Raw genomic sequence first — 13552 nt, 5'->3', positions numbered from 1 at the left:
ATAAACTCCAGATTGACATTTGTCTTTTTTCTTTTTTTTTTCTTTTAATTGTTTCACACTTGGCTCAATTTCTTGTCATTGTAACCTTGACATCCTTTTCTGCAGTACTGCTCTTGGTCTGAAATTCTTCCTTTTAGTTTTATGTGTTTGAGGATTTCCTTTAAAGTCCAAAGGTTGTTCTTTGTACTTGGCTGTATTAACTTTTATTTTACTGATTTTTGACCATTTCTTCACTTTATTAAGGACATCCCGGTGAGCTCTTTAGAGTGCATCATGCTCCTTCTAGGTTGGTGTCTCTGCAGTTTTAGTCAGACCCCTTGCTGGGTTCTGACCCTAGTCAGTAGGAGAAGTGCTGGATGAGTGTGTTTTTTCAAGCAGCTCTGCACCCATGTTACAGGACCTCGATCCTGAAGGAAGGTGCTTTTCCAGCTTGCTCTGTCAAAAAGTATATTTGAGATCTGTTGGATTTACTGCTTTCCTTCTGCCTGTAGAATAGAAGGAAGGAAGGAAAATACGTTTGTTGATGGGGTGAGATTCAGGCAAGTCCATCTTGGCAGCTGGTCACTTTTCTAAGTTTCAGTTGCCTGTTATGGATTGTTTAGAAACTTGTTTCAAAAGCTTTCTGGGTGCTGAAGGAAGGCTATGGCTGTGTAGTTCACCAGCCGCTCTTTTCCCCCCTTTTTAGAAATGAACGTTGTCAGCTTGCTCCCAAGCTTTCAGAAAAGGAAAAGCCTTTCAAAAGCCCTCCAGGGTGCTTGCTGTTTGCGGAGAGATTGCCCCAGCTTGTTTCCAAAACGCTGTAGGATAAATTTCCTAACCTGTCAGAGGAGGAGCAACCACAGACAAAAGCTGCAGGCACACAAGATAGCTCCATCATCTCACTCATGAGAAGATGAATCACTCATGAATATAGTGATTCAGAATTAGTGTGCCTAATTTCAGTCTCATATTTATCCAGCTAACGCACCTGAATTGAGTTTCAAAGCGTGAGAAAGAAAGCTTCGTAGGTTTTGATAAAGTTTTCTCTCTCAAACAAAAGCAGCTTCTGCAGCTTCATTGACAAGACAGTTCACTGCAGAGGCAAGTGACTGATGCTCCACTGACAATTTGTGGGCAGAGCAAGGTCTGTGCAACAGATTTCAGTGATTCAAAATCAGTCACTGTGGCTGCTTCAGACGATGACCTCTGTTTCTTAAAAAAATCTCTCAAATATATTGCCATGGAAGGTCATCCGGGTAGTCAACCTATTTCTAACCTGATAATCTATTGTGTGTTGCTTGCTTTATGTAGAGTTACAAATAGTGAAATTTGCAGGTGGGCTTCACTCATCATGGCTTATTATGGAATCATGGAATCATAGAATGGTTTGGGTTGGAAGGGACCTTAAAGCTCATCCAGTTCCAACACCCCTGCCACAGGCAGGGACACCTTTCACTAGACCAGGTTGCTCAAAGCCCTGTCCAGCCTGGCCTTGAACACTGCCAGGGATGGGGCAGCCACAGCTTCTCTGGGCACCCTGTGCCAGAGCCTCAGCACCCTCACAGGGAAGAGCTTCTCCCTACTGTCTAATCCAAATCTCCCCACTTCTCGTTTAAAACTATTCTCCCTTGTCCTGTCGCTACATGGCCTTGTATTATTTTATTTGTTTTGCTAGCAACTACTAAAGATTTCCAGAGATCTAGATAACTTTTATCTGTCTGTTTCCATATAAATGTAAGAGAATGAGAATCATTCTCTACATATATACCAATGCTATAAAAATAAGCTACCAAACATACCAGAATACCAACCAGTAATTATTGTTTAGGAAAACCACAAAGTGGGCAAACGTGGTGCTGGTACGTCCCTTGTTTCAGTTTGAGAAGGGGTGCTGAAGGCTGCATGCTCAGCACTGGGATGTACTGAAGTGAACTGGGGGAGGAGAGCGGTTCTGTGCTGGGACTGAGGATGCTGTGAAGGCATGGCTGAGTCGCTGAGGAATGCCCGAGTGAAATGTCAGCACCAAGAGGGGAAAGAGGGACTCCCGGTGTTTCAAGTGTAGGGTTTCCTTTTTTGGAGCCCGAGTCCAAGTAGGGCAGAAACAGACTGTATTTTGGGGCAATGAAGTTCCTGACAGCGGGCTTCGGCAGGAGGGGCTCCCTGCGGGTGCTGTGCTGCTGCCTCTGCTGAAGGAAGTGGAGCAGATGTCACTTCTCAGAACAGATCATGCACAGAAAACATCCAGATTTGTTTTAGAATCCTGATCCAGGTGGGAAGCTGACCTGCAAAGCTTTGAAACCAGCAAAAGGCTGAGGGAAGAGGAGAACAAAGTTGGTGGCTGCATTGTTCCCCTGGTGACCCTCCAAAGGAGAGCTGCTGAACTGAGCAGTATGCCTAACCCATGAACCAGCTGCATGGGCAGGGGCAGCCCTGGTGTGGGTCTGGGGGGGCTCTGTGCAGCACTTGGGGCTGCTGCCAGCCCCGGTGTGGGTCTGGGGGGCTTCTGTGCAGGACTGGGGGCTGCTGCCAGCTCTGGTGTTGGTCTGGGGGGACTCTGTGCAGGACTGGGGGCTGCTGCTAGCCTTTGGCATGTGGGGCTGGGGGGGGGCTCTGTGTAGAACTGCGGGGCTGCATCAACCCTGGTGCGTGGGTCTAGGGTGTTCCATGCAGGACTGTGGGCTGCATCAGCCCTGGCACTGTTACGCTCACTCCAACAGAGCAGGTGAAAGTATTCATGTTTTTGCCAAAGGTAAGTACTTTTTGCTATGCAGAAAGGTTTTGCATGGTTGCTCTTGGCTGCAAGTCTAGCTGGTCGGTATCAGATGAGTATTGTCTTTGTTTTTGAGTGCATGTAGGGCTGGGAAAGGTGTATTTTAAAATAGTGATGTTTAATAAACATTTTCAGCCAATTGAAGAAGTGGAGGAGACACCTTTGCATTCTGGACACTTGAGAGAGAACTGAAGAGAAAGGAAATAATCAAAGCTGATTTTAAAGTAATACATTTAGCTCGAATTAATACTTGTCTTGTTCATGAATTGAGAAATAGCTCTAGGATGCCTGGAGGTGCAGGTGCTTGTCCCACACATCAGTGTAAATATGGTTAGTTAATTTAAAAAAACCCAACAAACTAAGTTTGTGGATTTTTAAACTGCACTGGAATGAAAATTGGAATTCTGCTCACACAGACTCCAGGTAAAAGTTTGCCTTTGGACATTTGCTCTTGTAAGAAGGATAAAGAGCCCTGAATAAGTGTTTCCCTGTAATTATCTAAATACAGGTAGATGTACATATAATCCTGGTTATTAAGTAGTGGCAGTTATATATATATCTTGCCAATCATGATACTTAATGACAGCCCAACCAAGTGAAGAATTGTGTTACAGAAATGCAAATAAAAGTGTTTGTTAAACTAATCCACCTTGGCAGTGGTTTAAAATCCAATAATCTTTATATTCGAATCAAACTTATTGCTGTTAGGAGAGAAATAGTTTTCTTTGCTCTCTCATTTTTGAGTCATTGACATTCAGTATTAACTGATTGTACCAGAAGTTCAAAGAAGATTTAAGTATAAAGATAAATACTCTTTCCTTATTTGCTGTAGTGTCTTCTCACTGCTGTTCATAAAAATAAAAGTACATCTCTGACCAGGGAAAATTTAGGAGTCTCTGTTTTACTTGATGGAATTTTATTTTGGTATGGATTAGATGTTCTTTTAATTTATGTTTTTGAACTGTGTAAAGGTTCTTTGGGTTTAGGATGGTTACAGTGTGTGAGCCATTCTTTTAGGTTTCTTTGTGCAGTATCAGAATTTCTTTGTGCTCTATTTTTTTAAACTATTTTTGGATAAAAGGCTGAGGTTTGATGTGCATAATGCTGCTCTGCATTACCTTTGTGACGCAGTGGGTGTGATCAAAGGGACATTTCTAGAGAGTGCTTTTATCCTCTTGATATATTCGTAGACTTCCGTGCGCGGAGGATTGTATTTGGAGGATAACTTACGAGGAGACTGTGCAACACCTGATTTTATGGAAGGGAGATGGCTCCTCTCTGTGGTAATAAGCGGTATTGGTTTATGGAGAAAGCCACGTAGAAAATTTCCATGTAAGGGAGGCAGCTGTGGAGGGATTGGCAGCGATGATGTCTGCAATTCGAAATGCTTTTCTAGTAGCTGGGTTGATAAAAAAAAGAAACAACCAACCTGAATCGATCTGAAAGGTAGTTATGCCAGCTAACAGTGCTTTCCTTGTGAGCTGTTGTGCAAAATGAGAGATCACAGTCAAGTCTGGTTCACTGATCTAAAAATTACATTTTCTCACGTAGTAAATTATGAAATATAGGGAGATAATTCAGCTTTCAAGTGCTGAAGAACTGAATGCTGGATGAAATAACACAGGCTGATGTGCGTCTTTGTGTGTCTTTTGCACTGGAAGTTCACTATTCTAGGAGGGTGCATGGCATTTGAGGCACAATCCGCATATACATGTTAGATAGATATTAGTACCAATCACTTCTTCAATTGAAAGAGTTTTAAATATCTTAAAAATCTGCCAGGGACTTCCTATGGCAATTCATGTACTCACTGTAACAACCCCATGGCATCTGAACCTGCATTGAGGATGCTTTAGTTTGCTGCTGTGGCAGGGAATATTGTTGTTCTTTGGTGTTTTTTATCCCCTGATGCACATTTTACTCTGAGAGATGGTTAAATCAGAGGCCAAAGTTGTGGCTGAAATCACATCTGGTTTCAGGGACCTTAGACCTAGAAAGCATCATTTCTGCATTTCCTTACAGTGCCTCGTGAAACAGGGTCATCAAATTTAACTTGTCTGTGATGTTTCAGAATTCAGCTGCTCTGTGCAGCAGAGGTGACAGCTTCCTTTCCGTCATGCCTCATGCACCACAGCCCATCTGTGCCATGCGGGACAGGAGCGCAGAGTCAGCAAACTACACAGGGCTGGTTTTCATTCCTCTCATTTTAGGAACGAGTGAGATGATGCTCTTTTCAAACGAGTGCACTTTCTTGATTGTTAGGATTAGAAGTCCTATGAAGTCAGACCACTTCTCATCTGGAGGCTTTCTCTTTGCTTCATTTTTATGAGATATTCTACCTAAGAGGAACAGCTGGTATCACTTTTCTATTGTGTATGGTTACCCAGGCAGGTAAGCTTTGTGAGCTGAGGAAGAATTCATCTGAGTTATGGGAGCACTGTGTAGCACAACGTAAAAGAACTCCCATTCCAGATGATGTACTTAGAATTTGTCTATTCTTCTTTGAGAAGTAAAAACTAATGGAAAGTTGTTTCAGAAAAGCAGAACAGAAATTCTTTTGAAGGGCTTATGTTCACTGCTAAAAGATAAAGTTGTATTTCACCTTTTGGTAAAGGATGTGTGGGGTTTGTCCCAAATGGAAAACTGAATAGAAAGCTTGTTAGCTCCACTCTGTTGGTAAGCTTGAAAAGGTAAATACTGATGAAGAGTATCAGATTGACCTGATGGTAAAAATAAGCATCATGTCTTCAGTGCTAGAGAACCTCTTATATAGATCTATCCACTTAAGCTTTGTTTTTTCTTTTAGTTCTGAAAATGAATACTTTACTGGGGAGGAATGCAAAAAGCTTTCGGGCTGGCTGGTAGGAATTGTTAAATTAAGAGGTTACTTCCAGAACACTTTTATCTCCTCATCTGAGCACCAGAAGCAATTAAATCATTACCACTGCGCTAGAGAGGACTGCCTGGAATGGAAAAGATTAGATATTTTTAAGATGTTGAAAGGATTGTGATTCTCAGAAAAGACCCATTTAAGAGTAGTTTATGACTGCTGTAGTTATAAACTCACTGCCGTAAAAGGAATGTGCTGTGTGTTGGCAGACTACCAAGTCAGGGAAAATGAAAGTGCAGCTCAGCGCTATTTTAGTGCATCAGATCTGGGAGGAGCAGGAATGGACAGGGGAAAATCCCATCTGACCTATATTTGCTCTCCTCTGGGAAGTATTGCCAGTCATAACTACTGGGAAACTGTCTGCAAACGGCAGATGTGTGAGCGCTTGCAAGGCTCAGAGACCTGCTGGTTTCTGCCCTTAGCCAAGAATCTCTTTCATCGCAGGCTTGGGGACACCTCACTTGTCTAGTCTCTTCTCCTTTGGGGTCTCTCCACAGTTTGTATTATCTCTGCAGTTCCACTTTGCTCTTGCCATTTCATGTTGCCCACAATGCTTGCAGTGTCTTGTCTCTACATTGATGAAATCTTCCATTTTACACCCCTCCCTAAAGACCAAACCGGAGTCCCTTGAGCAAGGACCCTCTTAATTTTTGTTACTTAAAAAACTAACTAACTCTCTCCTCCCCTTGTGCTCAGTGTAGCACGGGTGTCCTCATCATCCCCACTGTATAAGGCTATGTCCTTTGCTGCTCAGAGGGGACCAGTCCCACTGCTCTGCTGTGTGCAAATGTTAAGCAGTAAAACAAGGAGAATTCAGCCTCATGAGTCTCTCCTCTGTGGGAGCAGTTGCAGAACAGGGAGGCATTAACGTGCTTTCCCCCTTCTCGCTTTTCAGGAGGGTACAACCCGCAAAATCCCCTTTGTTTTGATTGTCCTCTCACATCTCAGGCCTTTTCAGTTTGGGCCCTGGACACACCTCTGGGCTTTAGTTACACCAGCACACCAGTGTCTTTGTTGCCAAACTGGTCTTTCAGTAGCTGGAGACGGAAGCACTGCAATGGCCAGTTCAGCATACAAAGAGGGGTATTCCTGTAAGGGATTGTGAGCTTCCCATCTTTGGCAGCTGATGCTAGAGAGAACATCAGCTCAAATTCTGTGATTCCATGATAAATCAGTTATTAAATGAAAATTAAATATACTTCTTTGCTCAGATGTAGCATTTGTCTTTTATAAATAATTTTGCTGTCCTGGATAACCATTCTAATATAAATGCAAACTCACAGACATACAGAGCCCTACCTCATTACTTAGCATATTTTTCTCCTCAACAACTAAAATCAGTAAAATTATCCTGAATTGTGTGAAGAGGTTTCAGACTCTGGTTTGTTTTCCAAGGTTTTAATGGTTCTTTTACTGGAGAGATAATCCTCCTTTGATGGAGAAGCAATGTCTGGGTAATAAAGCTGCAGCCTTTGCTGCACTCCTAAAAAGATCTCTGATTCACCTCAATGGGAAACTTAAATGCAGCCTGAGGATGGAATGTAGAGGGTGGTTAGTCCCTAAGGCTTGTCACCATGCATCACAGAGTGGAACCTGTGAGCAGGTGAGAATATACATTCCTACTACAGGGAGAGCAGTACTTCCATGCTGTCCGATACTTTCTCGTCTTCTTTTCCTGATTTCTATTTTTTTGTCTGATCTCAACCTTTAGACTTTTCTTCTTCCCATGTTCGTCCAGCTGTTAACATAATGAATACAGAAGATACTGAGGCTTCCCAGCTAGAATGTGAAAGAGCTACATCAGTAATGTTAATAGAGTGGGCTTTATTACCCCATTTCACAGGAGAAAGAGGGCTGTGCTGTGGGCATGGTGAAGAAGCTGTAAGAGCAGGGGAGGACTTCCTTCACCCCTTGAGCATGAGCAGCCACAGTGTGTGCCACACTGAATCTGACAGTATCCTGAAGCCAGACTGGTACTGGAAACCCTCTTATTGTGCATTCTTTATTGCAGAAAGGTGTGTGGTTTAGGTTTCTATGATAAATACACTCAGATGCTATGGGAGGGGTTGAGAAAAAAAATCCAGCATAAGAGAATATGTAAAATTCAAGAAAGCCAAAGTGTTTTGAACTTCACTGTTCAGGCTTCTCTCTAAGGGTAGTGCTAACTTCAAGTTTAAAGCTTGACGTTTCCTGGTGTTCCACTCAAATATTATGAGGTATGGCAGTAATTACCTCTTTTATCAGGGCACAATGTAAACTTCCTCAAAGTAGACTGGGTTGCTACTCAGTTTGCACATTCCAGCACAAACAGCTAAGCAGAACATGCTTGACTTGAGAATGTTAAAAGTGATGTGGGAATTCAGGTCTAATACTTTTGATTTCTGTGGCTGTAACTGAGAAGCTACTACTGTATGAGGGGGGAAAAAGTAGATGCAGACAAGCATGCAAGTTAAATGCTGCAGTACTTTTGCAGACCTGTAAGGCTAACATAATTAGTTTCTTTTAGAACATTTTATGCCTCTTCAATAAGCTTTTGGGAAACTTGTATTTACAGATATCTAGGTTTTGCTGCATGTTGTTAGTGATTAGCTGTTAGTGATTCAAGTAGTTCACTCCCTCAGACAGTGGGCTGTTGCAAGGTATTTTAATAGCAGATCATGAACTTGTGAAGACACCTGGTTTGCATTATCAGTGGCTATATAAGCACATGAAAATCCACAGCCTAAAAACTTCTCTTTAAAAAGTGAATTTCCAAAGGTTTTGTCAGTTAGCTTTATGATTTTGTGCTGAATGTTTCAAATCCAGTACTATGCTTTGAGGCATGCAGTTGTCTAAAAATGTAATTATAAAGCACAAATGCATATTCACAGGGTGTGGGGTTTTTTTTTTTTGAGGGCTGAAGATTGCCTCCTTGTTGATCCAGCAGGCTGCTGGGAGGTCAGGGCAGAAGGGATGGTTAGCCCAGGTTGTGAGGTGTTACTGCTTGAGAATACTATGTGCACTGCAGAGGGTGCTAGTCTTCTGAGATCTTGAATCAGAAGGGATAACTGGAACTCTTCCCATCTTTTGTCAATGAATAATAACTAGCAGTCCTTATCCCCTCGTGCTGAGCTCCAGTCTCCTGCCACAGCTGGCAGTTTGGTGATGGTTACTGCATCAGGCCCCGTTAAACTTCTTACAAGCTATTAAATAACTGCCTTTACCCCCACCTTAGCACACACCACAACAAACTTAAGACATTTATCACAAACAGTGAAGTCCCTAAAAACTGCCAAGTGCAGTGGAGAGAGCAGGAGAGACCAGTGGCTTTGGCGTTAGCAGAGAATGTGTTAAGGGAAAATGACTACAGAGTAAATAACTGTTTAGACACAGCAACCCATGACACACTGAAATAGTCGTTCGTGTGGTTCTCTCTAGGCTGCACTTTTTGTTCTGCAGCGTCTGGTGGTTGCTCTGTTCTGTCTGCTGAATCTGACTGGCAGCAGCTTTAGGTGAGCAAAACCCAAATAAAGTATCAAAAAAAGATCCAAAGTCTGGAATAAATGTTTATATTAAGTATTCCACTAAGCTTTATCGGTGAAACATTTGGTTACATTTTGATTTATGTCAAAGTGGATAAATAAATAAAACCTTTGCAAGACAACTGTTTGAGCTTGCTGCTGGACTGGAGGAACTTAACAAAACAAATATTGATTAAAATTAGACTGTTAATGTAACACTTGAGCACAGCAGACTCACAGGCCTTCACTGTCTTCTAACTTCTGGTTGTTTGGGTTTCTCCAGTGTGGCAATATTTTTTCTCTTTGCTTTTTCCAGTGACATAGAAATTCCTGACAAGAGCCTGGCTCTCTGGCTTGTGTGTACCTATCTCTAATTGTTTCCTGCCCTCCAAATGGGGCCACAGACTTGGGGGTGGGGGAGGGAAACTGGAAAAAATGTAGAAGCCTCACACTATTAAGGTCTCTTTATTGGGGCAAGGGAAAGAAAAGATTGTTCCCTTAAGAATCTGTGTGTGTGTGTGGTTAGTTATTTACTTGTGGAGGGCTAAAACTTCACGTTTTTCTTCTGAGAGCTGGGATTCTTATGTAATTTTAGGAATTCTGGACCTGAGTTGTCAGGAAAAACACTGACTATGGAAAAACTGAAACCAGTGTTATCAGCTCCTGAGTTTTCAGTTTTTCCCTTACAGCTCTTAAAAGCAAGGTGTGATAATATCAGACTTTAATCTCTCAAGTTATCCCTCCCCCAAAGAAATTTCTTTAGTTGCAGACAGAGATTGAGAAAACATGAGTAATTACAAAGTTCTTAATTTCCAAAGGATGAATGTGGCAGACCCCCCTGTGTTACGATTTAACAGATCATATTTATTTGGGGGCCGAACTTGTGATTTCTGAATGTTTTGCAATTGACAATATAGAAGCTCTTGAAAGCTGGCAACACTTTAACATATGCCAACATTAGGATGTTAGCATCCTAAAAGGAAGGCTTTCCTGGAGTTGTAGTGTGTATCATTGTAGCAAAAGGCTTCTGGAGCACACTTAATGACATAGTTACGGCTATATTTGTATGATCTATAATGATAGGATTTACAAGCTACCTCTGAGTATAGTGTCCAATTTAGGAGAGCTGGGCAGGTGAAAGATCCATGCTGGCCCACGTTGTGCTAGGTTAAAGAGCACAGTGTGGTGAAGGGGCTTCAAGAGGTCTGGTGACACTGCATGGCAACTGTGGAGGAGCCAGCAGTGTGCAGGGTGTTGCAGGCAGTGCACCAGTGGCATGTGTTTAAAAAAAACAACCAACAAAACCAAGTCTTAGGGTACTTAAAGGAGGCTACAAGGGATCTGTAGAGGGACTCTTTACAAGGGCATGTAGTGATAGGGCAAGGGGCAATGGCTTTAAGCTAGAAGAGAAAGGAGATTTCATTAGACATTAGGAAAAAATTCTTTACTATGAGGGTGGTGAGGCATTGGCACAGGGTGCCCAGAGAAGCTGTAGCTGCTCTATCCTTGGAAGTGTTCAAGGCCAGGTTGGACTGAGCTTTGAGCAACAAGTTCTAGAGGAAGGTGTCCCTGCCCATGGCAGGCGGGCTGGAACTGAATGATCTCTAAGGTCCCTTCCAATCCTAGCCATTCTGTGATTCTGTAAGTGACATCACCCCTTCCTTAGACTGTGAGTTTTGTTCTCACCTCTTCATGGAGCTTATCTCCTGCCACAGCAGGTGGCATGTTGCAGTGCTGTAATAAAGATGTGGGGGGTGACAGCTCTGCGTGGTGGGAGGGCAATGCTGCAGTAACCACTGTGGCTCAGGCATGTGACAGTCACATCAGCAGGTTGCTGTCTCCAGGCCACTGGTCCCGGTGCTGCTGACATGGAGTGCTGTGTGGCACGGTAGGTTCCTTGGGGCTGAGGCAGGTGCTTAACCTGGACAGCACAGAGGTTTAAACCACACACAATGATGTTTTCAGGATGGTGTTTTCTTCCCATGTTTCTTGTGCTCTGGCTGTTCCTGTTTAATGAATCTGAGATGCAAACCCAGTTCTTTAACCGGTTGAAGGCTATGGCCAAGCCTGCATCAGCTGCAGAAAGAGCAGTGGAAAGATCTTAACTATCACAAAACATTACCATCATTCTCCCTTGACTTGTCCTGGAGCTGGCAGGCAGGAAGCACATCCAAACCAAATGTGTTAATTGTGGTGAGTTTGACTTTGCTCTGCCCTTCACTGATGCTTTACAAGCAGCTCTTACCATGGTCCACAAGCTCCCCGCAGCAGGGGTTTGTTGGCCTGTACCTTGCACCAGGAGGTCCCCTCCTGCTTGAAACTACTGGGCACTGCTGTAATGTAGAGAGTAAATAGAAAGAGTGATCAAAACATCAGAAATAAAGGAATAAAATATGTTAACTGCAATAAAGCACTTTCATGAACACTCAGTTATATTTTATTGGGCTTTCAGGACTTATATATCCTCTGAGTCTTTATGAATACTCGAAACTAAATAGCAACATCTTGGTGAACGCTAAAATACTTGACATTTTCAAGAGGTCAGAATCTATTTTGTAATCCTCGGGAATTTCAGGTAATTTCCTTTAGGCTGTTTATACTTGAGGGAGTCGCGGTTCTGATGGAGGGGAGCGGGGAAGCGGTGCTGGGCTGGGAGCTTAGTCCCGGCCCATGGGGGATGTGCGAGGGGAAGGTGAGGCCATGTGCGCCTCACCTCTGCGCCACGCTCGTCAGGTGCCTGTGTCTGGGCAAGCCGCCAGCCTTCATACAAGTGAGTAGCTAGATCATACAGGCAGGGCCAGGGGGGACCCCGCCATGCAGGGACTGGTCTGGCCGTCAGCCCTTCGGCACGCTATCGGTGCTGCGGGTCTGAAACAGCGGCTTCAGAGCACCACACCGCTGGAGCCCCGCCTGGGCCGTGGCTCAGGGATAATGGCGGCCGGGCGGTGCCAGGCCGAAGCCGCCAGGCGGCGCCGCTGGGCGGGCCGGCGGAGGGAGCGCGGTGCCGCTGCGGACGGGACCCAGCGAGGCGGTGGGGAGGGCACGGAACGGGGCCGGTCGCGGCGCGCTGCCCGCCTCGGTGCCCGCCGCCCGGGGGAGGGCGGCCGCAGGGCCCCGGCGCTTGTGGCGTGACTCCGCCAGGCCCCTGGTGTGTTATGTCCGGCAGTCTGCGCGGGAGGGGCTCTGGTCCGTTCTTTCTCTTTAAGCAGCTCTGCACTCACTCGTGACAATGATATGTTTATTCCTGAGTAATGGCTCTCCGGGACTGCCCGCCGTGCATCGCCCACTTTCCCCCCGCTTTGCCGCCGATCAGCAGCACGGAGATGTTTGGGTTTCGCAGCGAGTTTAGTTTGGATAAATCAGAGTTCAGGCATGTTAATACAAGCAGGTTTCCGTCAGATACGCTCCGGGCTGGTTCCGTAATAAGTACGGCTGGGCGCTGTGTGCTGCCGCATCAGGATGAGCTGTGGCCAGCTTCCCTGGGGCTGTGGAAGCCCAGGGCAGACCCCTGCTGTGGGCAGCGCTGGCCCCTGCTCTGAGCCATTGCTGGTTTGTGCCCTGGGCTGCTGCTGGACCCTGCTCTGGCCACTGCTGGAACCGTCTCTGGGCATTGGCAGGTCCCACATCCCGCGGCTCCTGTGCTGCCGCATGCAGAAACGGCACAGGGCAGCTGGGAGGAGACTGGGAATCACCCTGCTGCTCGTTATGCGCCTGGAGCCCAGTCCTCCGCCTTCCAGCATCTGTCAGAGCTTCAGTCCTGACTTCAGTGGGGGCTGGCTCTGCTCCCCAGTGTCACATAACCTTCTGATGTCACCTAACCTTCCGAAGCGAGCTGCAGCTATGAACGGGTGGGCTATAAGGCAGCTGCGTTTCCTCTTTCCCATCGCAGGGTAAATGAAACAATTGGTATTCATGCATTAAATCCTTCTAAAATAAAATCTCGCGGCTGCCATCTCTCTGTTTGCTATATTTAAACTGGCCGGAAGATTATTTAAATATATGTCATGGACAGTTTACAATGAGAATTATTTCCTGCCTTTAAAAAAAAAAAAAAGAAAAAAAAAACCCCACCCAAAAAAGAAGCCGTGGGTTTAAGATATCTGGCAAGTTTATTACAATGAAATGTCACACTCTTCAAACAAGTCATCAAAAGAACAATTTTTAGCAATGACTGGTTTCCAGCATTCACCATTCAGAAATGTTGCAGAGTGTGATTTTGCTGTAAATAAAATAAATAGAAAAAGGCTGCATGTTTGATCTGCCCGGCACTTCTGGGTGTGCAAAGCAGGATTCTGGCTATCTAGCTGAGGTCCTGAGGTTTCCCCCGTAGTGCCTCTGCACTTGTGACCACATAGGTTGCTACTCTGCCTTGCTTTTAATTGGGTGTTTCAAGCAGCCGTTGTGAATGCCCCT

General features: G+C 44.7%; 1 protein-coding gene across 3 annotated transcripts in view; it reads left to right on the top strand.

Moving 5' to 3' along the window:
- The window catches only part of MSRB3 (methionine sulfoxide reductase B3), an 82380-nt gene that overhangs the window by 6395 nt on the left and 62433 nt on the right, over positions 1–13552 (top strand). The window lies entirely within an intron of this gene.

This window comes from Pezoporus wallicus, unplaced genomic scaffold (assembly GCF_028554395.1).
Source record: "Pezoporus wallicus isolate ANWC-B61680 ecotype Strahan unplaced genomic scaffold, APGP_CSIRO_Pwel_v1 contig_4722, whole genome shotgun sequence".
Classification (NCBI taxonomy): domain Eukaryota; kingdom Metazoa; phylum Chordata; class Aves; order Psittaciformes; family Psittacidae; genus Pezoporus; species Pezoporus wallicus.
This window is presented reverse-complemented; position numbering and strand designations above follow the sequence as displayed.